Here is a 12,290-nt window from a genome sequence, read left to right as displayed (position 1 = left end):
GATACCTGCTAGAAACCTGCCAGGGAAAGATGTGTTTACTTTTCTTAATTTCCAAGTGCAGAGAATGCCTGTGATGTCCGAAGATGACTGCACTTCTGGGTAAATAAAATCCAGTGGTCATAATGGATTATACAATCCAGTTAAACTATTGGAAAGCAAAAGGGCAGCATTTCATTAATCATAACATACTGAAATCACTGAAAAAAATAATCATTCAATTCTCAAAATAACCAATGCTTGAAGGTGGAGATGAGGTCAGACCCCTGTTTTATCCAGACATCACTCCTACACATGGACCAGCATTTCTGTTGTACCAAGCATTTTTGTTATCCATACTCAGATCCTTATGTTACTCTTCTAATTTCTTTGAAGTCATATGAAATGGCATAAGTTTCCATTTCTGAGGTACTGTAATTTCATGAAAACAGCATACTTTAGAAACACAATGTAAGAACAGCATTTGATATTTATGAGGTACGCTTCTCTATGAACAAATGTGGATAAAGCACTTGCTATGTGCTGGGCATGGAGTTTAAAAACATGGATAAAATACAATCAGCCTTTGAGAACTTCACAGCTTAGAAAAGAAAATATATGACGCTTGTAATGAGCACTGCTTCTGAGGTTTAACCTCTTTGCTATGTTAAAAATGCAGTAATTTTCAGGGAATTCAGGATGTGTTGCCCACTCGGGAAGTCTGAGTTGGGACAGCAGAAATCCAGGCCCACAGGTCAGGACGTGGCTTGCACGGAGCCCTGGGGCAGGGGCTTGTGAGGCTGGATTTTCCTCCTTCCCCATGACTCAAGGTGTGCTCCTGGGCCACTCACTGGACACTCTAAGCCTTTGCTTCTTGTGTGTAGCAGGGAGAATCCCTGATCCGCTCACCTCGTGCCATCATCGTGAGGTCATATATGAAAAAAACACACAAAAACATTTTGAAGACTGTGTCAGGTATCTGTGACCTCCACGAAGGCATTTTTTTTTCTTCCTGTTTTGCTCACTCCTGCATCCCTAGCATCTAAAACAATGCCCAAATCATGATAGATGCACGATGCATATTTATTGAATGAACGCACTCCATAATAAAAGAACTTGGCTTTTTGCTTTAAACTATTCCAAATTATGGTAATTGATTCTATTCTATTGTATAAAAGGAAAAACTCATTTTATATAACTTCTAGAGTCACCGCACCTCAGGGCTGGAAGTGATCTTACACAGCACCCAGTAAGAGTTCCACAGCAAGTGCTTTCGCCCCAGATCCCAGCACATTTGATCCCTCATCTTTAGGTCTTTACTCAAAAGCCATCTCCACGGTGAGGCCATCTCCGATCACCTGGTTTAAAACTACACCCCCCCCCCCACCATCAACATTTTCTGTGCCCTTCCTGAGTTAGCTCTTCTCTACAGCACGTGTCGCTATCCATATGGGACATGTACTTATTGGTTCTGTTGACTGCCTGTCTCTACACTAGAATATAGGCTCCAGGAGGCTATTTTCTCAGCGCCCAGATCAGTGTCCGGCATGGAATACGGACTCGATAAATATTTACTGTAAGGGAGGAGTGAGCCACGTAGCTAATTTGACACCACGCCCGGCCCAGTCCCATCCTTTGGGGGCCCCGTTTGGGGGATATTTGACAGGGTGGGCGCCAGTACCAGGGGGCAGGAGGAGATAAATTTGAGGTAGTAATTAAAGTAGCACATGATTGGAGGGTCCCAGCATAACTGAACTTGAACCCTACTGCTGAGGATTTTTCCTAACCCTCATCCATCCTGCATCACTCCTTCTCGCTCAGCTCTTGGGCTCCTGTCACTCAAAGTTGGCCAAGGGGACGCACTGCCCAGCCGGGAGGGCGAACAATTCTCTCCGGTCCCTTTCCCTTCCTCGCGGCAGGCTCTCATCCAGACGGTGCGAGAGCGTCCCCGGGCGCAGAGGGTTCCGCAGAGCTCGCTCCTCCCGGCCCGGCGCCCTCGGGCTCGTGGGGTGGGGCCGGGGGCGGCCCCGCGCCCCGCGAAGCCTCCGCCGTAGGTCGGGAGCGCGCGTCCCCGCCGCACCGCGGCGCCGGGAGCCACCCACCGGCCAGGCGGCGGGAGGCGGCGGCGGCGGCGGCGCCGCTCACGCACCTTGCAGGAGCCGGTAACCGCCGGCGGGACGGGGCGCCGTGGGCGTTCGCCTCCAGCTCCCACGGTCGGGCTCGCTGGGGTTTGGGGGTGGGTTTTAGTTTGGCGGAGTTGGAGAGTGGGAGCGGGGAGGGGAGATCTGGGGCTCGAGGGTGCCCAGGGCAAGAGTGCGGGCCCGTGGAGAGCACCCAAGTTCAAAGCCTTCTTCGCAGCGGAATGATGTGCGTGTCCTGCGCTAGGGCGTCGGAAAAGGCTGAAAGCGCGGCGCTTGGGGCTAGGGTGGGCTTCCTCCGCTAGCTCCCGCTTACTGACCAGTCACACCTCCCGCCCGGGGGGAGAACGGCCAGCCCCGATGTGCCCGGCAAGCGAGAGAGCCCCCCGACCCGGGCGCGGGGGACCTGCTGCTCCAGGAGGAGCGCGCTGCCCGCAGCCCTCGGGTGCGGGCCCCCTGCCTTGGGCCGGGCTCTGGGAATGATGCCGGCTTGACGGTTGGTTAATTCATTTCGTTTGCGCTGGGGCGCCTGCCTGCAGGTCATTTTACTGATTAGAGGGAAATATCGGTTTCGTTTTTCTCCCTGTTTCCATCCTTTCTGCGTAATCAATTGAGGAAGACAAAGAGTCGCCTCATTAGAAACTTGTTCGGAGGCTTTGTGGTTTCCGCCGCGGTTTAGATGACATGGGCAATCCCAGATAATACTGTGGATTTCATCTGACGAAAAGGAAACCTTCTGTGGTGTTCAGAAAGCAAAGGGAGCTTGGGGGGAAATGTCCCTGCTACTCCAGGGAGGAGAAGGGAACTCCCACGTGTAAATTAATTCTCATGAAAACCCTAGAGGTAAGTGGTCGTATTTCCAGTTTACATGTGAAGAAAATTAGGTTGAGATATTAAGTTTTCCCAGTTGAATCCCCCAGTTAATAGTGGGGAGGACTGGAAACTAGGACTGTGAGCCAGTGGCCCTTAGGTACATCGCTTGGGGGCGCATCACTGAGAACGCAGGCAGGAAAGGCCCCCGGCTGTAAGGATTGGGTCCAGACTGCAGGAGAGGCTGCCGGGAGCTGGGGTGCCCAGCCATAAAGAGTTTTGTTCGAATCGGGAATATCATCCAGTGTTTATGGAAGATGAGGTGATATTAACAGGTGACAGGGGAAGGCTGAGTTGCTACCAATAGATTTCCTTCTTTTCATTGTGAGAAGAGCAGCCCAAATCCCTTTAAGAGGATCTGGAAACCCTGAAACCAGGCTGGATTGTTCAAGGCCCAAATAGCAGGCATCCTAGAGCAGGGAAAGCGTTCACAGTCCCTCAGAGCAGGCTTGAGAAATGAGAGCAGAGCCAGCAGACTTCAAAAGAAGGAAACACTGAATCCCGGCAGCCCTCCAGAGCAAATTCTTAGAGAAGCTAGCTCAAGACCGCCTAGGAAAGGAGAATTTACAAATTCAATGTATGCCAGACGGACTTCTTTCTCTTTTCTATCAACCTACTGGGGCTGTAGATTGTTGCATGCTGTAGCCACTGTGGGCTGTGACTCTAGTGAAATGCTATCAGTGCAGTGAGTTGCACCAGCATTTTTTAAAACATGAAATTCAATAGAAGGGAAGAGAATGCATCAGAGTGCATTGTATGTGCAAGGGCAGGTATTGTTTTATGAATCGTGTGTGTGTGTGTGTGTGTGTGTGTGTGCAGTGTGTGTCCTTTATCGTATTGCCTCTGCGTGGGCGTGCATACCTAACCCCGGCTGCCCCATTGTTTCTTCCAGGCTAACTTCATCTGCTCACAGTGGGGAGCTGTCTTTTACCTTGCAAATAATATCATCAACACCTTCTGGAAAATGTAACCTTCCTCCTTCCCATTTCTCTAGGCCCCCAGGTGTTGAGATATTTTGCCAATCGGAATTCTCAGTCCCCTCCCCCCTCCCCATCATGGATGATCTAAAGTGTGTCCTGCCTTTGCAGAGGCGTTTTACGAAATATACTATCCCTAAGGATAAGGTGTGGGAAGAGTGGACACACCACAAGGCGTCGTCCCTGAGTCTGCATCTCCTGGTGTCACTCATCAGGAGAGAGACATAGAGGGGACATTTATCAGAGCTGTGGCAATTACAGATCTGGGAGGATACTCTCCGGGACCCATTTTATCTCTGGACAAGAGATAATAATACTAGAATGTTTTGGCTCACAGTAGGGTTGAAGGTCCTGTTCTGCATTTGGGTTCAAAGACTCAATGAAAAAAAGTAAAGGATGGGGTGGCCCCGTTAAGCAGCAGTTCATGTGAGAGAAGAAACCTGAGGGTCTTAATGGCCCACCAGGCCGGAATGAACCATCGTGTGAAGTAGCTGCTCAATAGCAAACGTGGGTTGTGATAGCAGTGATAAGGACGGGCCTTTTTAAAAAATAGATATTCTCATGGAGCTTATTACGTGCCAGGCAGAGTTCTAAGTGTTTTGTAATTTTTTCTCAATCCTGTACACCCCCATGAAGTAGGGAATATAATTATCACCATTCCCATTGAACAGATGATGAAACTAAGGCACAGAGGGATTAAGTATTTGGTCCAAGATTACATAGAGGATCTATGAGATGCTAAAATGATGGATGATTTTTAAAAGTCTCGGTTTAATTATTGCTAGTGTCTGTGTTACCCAGATCTATGTAATTTTCCCCTGCCTAGAGAACATTGGTACATTTCATAACCCTTCAAGTGAAAATAATTTATAAGGCTCCAGTAATTATTCTCCCTAAAGGTGCGCTTGTTTTCCTCATGCGTGTACTTGGGAACAGCAAAAACAGCAATTAAAGGCAAAGGTGGGGCAGCTGAGGGAGCTGCTTCCTTAAGGATTGGCTCTGAATTTGCCTGGTTGAATAAAAAAAAAAAAATAATTAGGAGATGAGTGAGGGTATTGGTTATAAACATTACCTGTCTTTCTCCTAACCTTTGTGTAGATTTTTCCAGAAAATATAATTTTCTGTTAAAAAAAAGGAAAAAACCAGAAATTTATGATGAAGATCTGAAAATCTGGAAACTACTAGAAACTATATCATGTAAACCTACGTATATTCCTACCAGAGCTTCTTTAAAATTTCCACTAAATTACCTCAACAGGCGAGGAGAGTTATCCCGTTTTTCTGGGAGTCCAAAGCGGAGGCCAAGGCTGCCAGAAGCAAGTAGATGTTTATCCATGAGCTTCCATTTGATATTTGCAGTTTACTTTGTAATGTGTCTGCACTTTTTTAATATAAAAATGTCTTCCAAGTTTTCTCTTAAAATTGATGCTCCAGGAGGTTGAACCAGGTATGACCCAAGATTTGGGGGCTATTTGACACCCTCAGTCCTAGGCAAGCAGAGGGGAGACCTAGGAGGGATTAGATCGTTAGAAAATGATCATTAGAAGGTGTAGCTTTCCTGCTGCTCTGTCTCCAGCTCTTAAACCACTGCTTTAGTTTAAATTTCCTTTTCTGTAGAGCAGAGATTGAAATACCTGGTCCCCTTCCTTTCTTGCTTGTTTGTCAAAGGAATGATTCAGCTCAGGGCTGTAAGGAACAGTGTGTGCTGCTTGGAGATAGAGTCCATCAGCAATAAATACAAAGTAACCTTGTTTGCCAAATCATCCTCAAAGTGATTTAAGAGATGGCCAATCTCGCTCTCCTTAGTCTTATTCCTGCCAGGTGTTTCAAAAATTCCACTAATTAAAATGGAAAGGGCAGTTGTTTGCCTAGTGCCATTAAAATGTTAATTCATCTGGCCGTCATGCTTTATACTAGCATCTATATAAATCAGTATGAGGGTTCAGTAAGAGGCACTAAGGGAGTCTGATTTATACCGTCTCGTTATTAAAATGACAGATTTAAGTAATCCATGTGATGGGATTTGAGAAAAGGGAGAGAGTCCTCGGAGGCTGAGATAGTTGGACAGAATTCCATGGGGGAAACGGTGACTGAGCCCTACCCTCAAAGGTAGGCAGGAGTCTGGAGAGTGGGGGATGGCAGTGCAGGCTGGCAGGTGGGACAGAGTGGGCAGAGACTCAGAGGGCCATCTCTGAGGGTCCCCCCACCCCAGGCTCCTCTGCCATAATGAGCCCTTCCTTTCTTAATGACTGTTTGCACCTGCTATCTGTTTGTGTCATCAGGCTTTCCTGATGCTTCCCAACCTGTGTGTGTTTGTGTGTGTTTAAGAGGGTGAAATTCAGCAGGGGAAAGCATGGTTCTAAATTCAAGCCTGAATTCTCTGAATTCTTTGAGGGTACAGGCCTTGACTTTTCAACCGCCACTAAATCACTCAAAGTCAAGCTCACAGTGTTGAGAATATCCTTGTTGGGCTGAATTGGCTCATATACTAATTTTAACATGTTCATGTTCTTTCTCCTTGAAGGACATGGTGATGAGGCCATGATAAATGTAGTGGCTAAAGATGGCATATAGTGGGATAGATTAATGGCGTTTGGTTTTCTTTCCAAAAATGTATTTGTTATTTGGTGAGAGTGATTGGCATAAAGTAAGTTATTTTTAATGGCTTTTCTAGGAGAGTTTGTCTAACTAACTCATCAAAGAGAACATTGGTTTTAAAAAATTACTTTCAGCAGCTGTATTAGTATGCTAGGACCACTGTAACAAAATACCTGAATCTGAATGGCTTCAACAACAGAAATTCATTGTCTCACAGCTCTGGAGACTGGAAGTCCAAGATCAAGGTGTCAGCAGGGTTGGTTTCCTCTGAGGACCGTAAGGGAAGGATCTGTTCTGGTCCTCTCTGTTTAGCTTATAGATGACCGTCTCTCTGCTGCCTCTTCACCAGCTTGTCCCTGTGCATGAATGCTCCTGGTGTCTCTCTGTGTGTCCTAATCGCCTCTTCTTATAAGGACACTAGTCAGGTGGCATTAGGGCTCATCCCAACAGCCTCATTTTAACTTAAGTACCTCTTTAAAGACTCTGTTTCCAAATATAGTCACATCCAAAGGTATTGGGAGCTAGGATTTCAACCTATAAATTTTGGGGGACACAACTCAGCCCATAGTAGGACCTTATCCATATTGTACTGCACACACACACACACACACACACACACACACACACACACATACATACATACATACATACACACACAGTTGTCACAAACACACACACATCATTGAGTTTGTGATGCAAGTGGAAAGCAACTTAGTCTTTTATTAAGCCCTAGAGTCGTAGGTCTGGAAGGGAATTTCACTACAGCTCTTTTAGTCCTTTCTCTTTGCTGTCAGAGAGAGTGAATATTTAAGCCATTCCAGGTAGCTATCACATGAGTGCAGTGGCCAGAGGCAATGTAGTGCACACCTGCCTGGAACTGTCTGCTTGCTGTGAAAATACTGATGCCAGACAGCCGACTTTCCTTTCTTGCAGAGGACTATTTTTATTGTGAGATTATAGCTCTCATACTTGGAGGGTGCTTAAAATAACTTTTTGTCTATGAATTAATAATTGTTAATGATAGTTGTTTTTTACACATTTCCTTACTTGGCAAAATATAAACGTCAGCATTCCAATTTTCCGGGTCCATGAAATCCAGCTGGTCTCCAGGAAGCATTTCCCAGAGACTGGAGCCGGTTTTATGACATTGAGGCACTTCCTTTTTGTCCTGGGGAAGCAACAGACTTTAAATGTAATCCATGAGAAGGCCCTGGAAGCTTCGGAAGAATAACTGGTGGTGGACTTACGCTGAAATGCAGTGGGCTAATGACAGGGACCATAGGAGGTGAAACTTACAGAAAGGAGAGACTGGGAAGCAGGACTAGTCTATTTCCAGGACTAGCCATGGGAGGACCATGGCTGGCACAGCATAAATATTCTGCCAGCTTCTCCCTGGCATAGGGAAGCGTGATTCCTCACAGCCTGGACAGAGTATTCCTTTTACTTGGCAAGAAGGTGCCACAAGGGCTCTTGAACAGAGCAAAGCTGGATCCTTGAAGGTTGGCCGTGGAGGAAGGACCCACACGAGGAGGGTGCCTGGATGTCCCAGCACCATCTTTTGTCCCCTGGGGTGGTCTTTTACTTTGGGGAGCTCTCAGTTACCCTCCCCGAGCCCTAGTACATTGGTCAGGAAATGTTGATTTTTATTATTATTCTTTTCTTATTTAAAAAATTTTAGAACATTTTGTGAGTGAAATATACATAACATAAAGCGTACCATATTTAAGCGTACAACTCAGTGGCGTTAGGTACGTTCACAGTGTTGTGCAGCCATCACCACCATTCATCTCTAGAAGTTTTTCATCTTCCGAAACTGAAACTCTGTATCCATTAAACAAAAACTCTCCATTCCCCCCTTCTCCCAGCCTCTGGCAACCACCATTCTACTTTCTGTCTCTATGCATCTGAGTGTTCTAGATACCCCGTGTAAGTAGAATCATGCAATATCTGTTCTTGTGTGTCTGGTTTACTTCACTTAGCGTAATATTTTGAAGGTTCATCCATGTTGTAGCATATGTCTGAATTTCCTTCTTTTCTAAGGCTGAATAATATTCCGTTGCACGTACGTACTACATTTTGTTTATCTGTTCATCCGGCAGTGTACATTTGGATTGCTTCCTCCTTTTGGCTGTTGTGAATAATGCTGCAATGGCGAGGTACCAATATCTCTTGGAACTCCTGCTTTCTGTTCTTTGGGGTATGTACCCTGAGGTGGAAATGCTGGGTCATAAGGTATTCCATATTTACATTGTTGAGGAACCACTATGCTATCTTTCATAGCAGCCGCACCATTTTATCTTCCTAACAACAACACACAAGCGTTCCAATTTCTCTGCATCCTTGCTAACACTTAACTGTTTTCTGGTTTTGGGTTTTTTGTTTGTTTGATGATAGCCATATTCAAATGGGTGTGAAGTGTTATTTCATGATGAAGCACCAATTTTTTAAAAATAATAAATTTATTTATTTTGGGCTGCATTGGGTCTTCGTTGCTGCGTGTGGGCTTTCTCTAGTTGCAGCGAGTGGGGGCTACTCTTCGTTGTGGTGCACAGGATTCTCATTGCAGTGGCTTCTCTTGTTGTGGAGCACGGGCTCTAGGCACGCGGGCTCAGTAGTTGTGGCTCACGGGCTCTAGAGCACAGGCTCAGTAGTTGTGGTGCATGGGCTTAGTTGCTCCATGGCATGTGGGATCTTCCCAGACCAGGGCTCGAACCCATGTCCTCTGCATTGGCAGGCGGACTCCCAATCACTGCGCCACCAGGGAAGCCCTGAAGCACTGCTTTTTGATAGCTGGTTCTTTGACTTGACTCAAGTAATTTAAAAAAATTAATTTATTTTAAAATTAATTTCATTGGAGTATAGTTGATTTACAATGTTGTGTTAGTTTCAGGTGCACAGCAAAGTGATTCAGTTATACATATACATATATTCATTCTTTTTCATTGTAGTGCTGCAATGAACATTGTGGTACATGACTCTTTTCCAGTTATGGTTTTCTCCGGATACATGCCCAGGAGTGGGATTGCAGGATCACATGGTGGCTCTATTTTCAGTTTTCTAAGGAACCTCCATACAGTTCTCCGTAGTGGCTGCACCAATTTAGATTCCCACCAACAGTGTAGGAGGGTTCCCTGTTCTCCACACCCTCTCCAGCATTGTAGTTTTGATTTGCATTTCTCTGCTATTTAGTGATGTTGAGCATCTTTTCACATGCTTTTTGGCCATCTGTATGTCTTCTTTGGAGAAACGTCTATTTAGATCTTCTGCCGTACTTTTATGGAAGGCTCAGGAGTAAAGCAAAAATAAATAGTAATAGGAACCCCAAAAAAACCTAATTATAAGAGAGTGGCCAACTTGGGATTCTACTGGTGTCCTCAACATGCCTAGACTATTTTGAAGTCCACACCAAGAAAAGCAAGGTCCAGAAAGAGACAGGAGTTCACTAACCGGATGACATTTCCATGGTGGGGACACCAACCCCACCACCAGTGAGAGTGTCCTCACTTTGTGGCTGCAACAGGGCATCCGTGTTGGGATACAAGACAGACAGCACAGCATCCTGTCTTGTGTGCAATGGGGTATATTATGTAACATGAGTCCTTTGCCCTAATTCCACATTCACCAGCTAACGTGGTGAACATAATCTTCAATTTTGTTTCCCAGACTGTGTAAAACTTGTGCTCTGATCTGTTTGACCGTTTTGTTGGTTATTGTAATTCCACGAATGGGTGCTCTGGTTATAAATCATTCTCCTTTGCTTGGTCAGCGTGACCGCCTCAGCCCTGGAGGACTGTGGAAACCCAGCCCCCTACATCTGCAGAGCTGAGGGCAGTGTGCCTGCCACCTCCACCTGCATCTCAGAGCCGCGCCTTGTCACTTCTCGGGAAATCCTTCCCAGGTGGAGCCTTTGCAGCCTCTCTCTTGGGTGTTTTTCCCTGTGTGGGCCTGATGTTCTTCTCTCTGTCCAGCTGAAGTCTCTGTTAGAATGGGAGAGCTCTGCTCTCGGGTTTAGGGTTGAGAAAGGGTGAAAGAAGATAATGTTGTGGCTTTTCCACATCATGAGAAACTGACTCGATAAGTACTTATTTCATGTCTGATATGAGCCAGGTTTTGGGTGGGTTGCTGGAAATACAGCGGTGAGCAAGCAGGGGAGGCCCCTGCCCTGATGGAAAAGAGACCAGAGGGAAGAGAATGCCACCAGAGGATTGGTTCGTGCACTCCTAGCATAGCCTGTACTGTGGTGTATTGCAGAGGTCTGTTACCATTGCCAGAGGCCCCTCCAAAGGGCTCAAGGACAGCCATTGTGTCCCCCACCCCTCAAGTAGGTCATGCAATAACCGTTTGCTGGGCTGACCCAGGGAGTACCACAGAGCCGGGAAGCACCAACTTTAAAAAGTACTTTTCAGCCTACTTACGACTATGTAGGTGCCCAGAATATAGCTGGAGGAGGTGGGTGTAGGACCCACCCCCTATCTTCTTATCTTCTTTGAGGCAACAGCTGGTGGAGGAAGGATGCCCGCTCGTTAATTCAGCATCTCTGCATTTCAGGCACTGGCTGAATATCTAGCTGTACAAAATATTAAGTTTCGTCTCTAGTTTTAGAAGTTGTTCTTCTATTGGCATTGATTCTGATATTCGGGCAGGAAATCTTAAGGCTTGCAAACACTTTTTGTTCCATGTTTTGTTCCTAGAAATAAGTTGCTGCTGGGCAGTGGAGAAGTAGGGAGAGGCAGGGGGCAGATGCATCCAGAATTTCTCTGCCAGCTGTCAGCCACCACGTTTTTGAAGTCTGCTGAGTAACTGAGTACTTTCTAGGAAATACCCAGGAAGGCATAAACCTTGATAATGTAGAGAAATTTGGGAGGTATGTCCTTTTGAGAAGGGAGGAGGAACCCTGTGTGTGTGTGTGTGTGTGTGTGTGTGTGTGTGTGTGTGTGTGTGTGTGTGTGTGTGTGTGTGTGTGTGTGTGTGTGTGTGTGTGTGTGTGTGTGTGTGTGTGTAACATCTCTACCCTGAAGTGAGTGGCCAGCATCTCAGACTTCAAAGGTAAGATGCAGGCTCAAGTCAAAAGATAATAGTTAGGAGGACTAAAGTCTAAAGTCCTGGAAGCATTGCCTCTTTAACTGAAGAAAGTAATAATCCACACCTTCAAAAGAAGTTGCTGACTTAAAATGGATTCACAGAAAAGGAATCTGCAAACTTGAGAATTAAAGTGACGAGTGCAGGTAGAATGTGGTTTGCACGGAATCAATAGAAAAGAGCAGTGTGCTGGGAAGAAGACCATGTCAGCGTTTGTTAAGCACTGCCCTGGGAGGGGACCTTGGAGGGTCTGATTTTAGGGGTCAAACGTGATTCCTTGCTGGGATGTAGTGCCTTTTAGAAATGCTTTAGGAATATCCAGCTGGCTCTGGTCTAACCATGAGCCCGACTCATAACCTTGCAGACTCTCATTTTCTCTGTTTGGTCCTCCCCACATAGATGCAGGTAAGCTGAGTGCACCGTCAGTTCTGATTGGGTGCCTGGTCAGACCTCTGCACAATGAGGGAATTAAGCTTCTAAAGCTGAGCTTCTGAAGTTCTGACCTTGGGCTCCTCAGTGACCAGAATGTAGCCTGGCCACACTTGACCTTTGGTCTTTTGGATGTCTTGGCTGGGAGAGAGAAAGGGTGATGGGTCAAGAGTGTGACTTCTCTGTTGTGATGGGGATAGTTGTTCCTAGGAATCGAAGGAAG

The sequence above is a fragment of the Lagenorhynchus albirostris genome, chromosome 12 (assembly GCF_949774975.1).
Source record: "Lagenorhynchus albirostris chromosome 12, mLagAlb1.1, whole genome shotgun sequence".
Taxonomy (NCBI): domain Eukaryota; kingdom Metazoa; phylum Chordata; class Mammalia; order Artiodactyla; family Delphinidae; genus Lagenorhynchus; species Lagenorhynchus albirostris.
Note: the sequence above shows the minus strand (reverse complement) of the source record.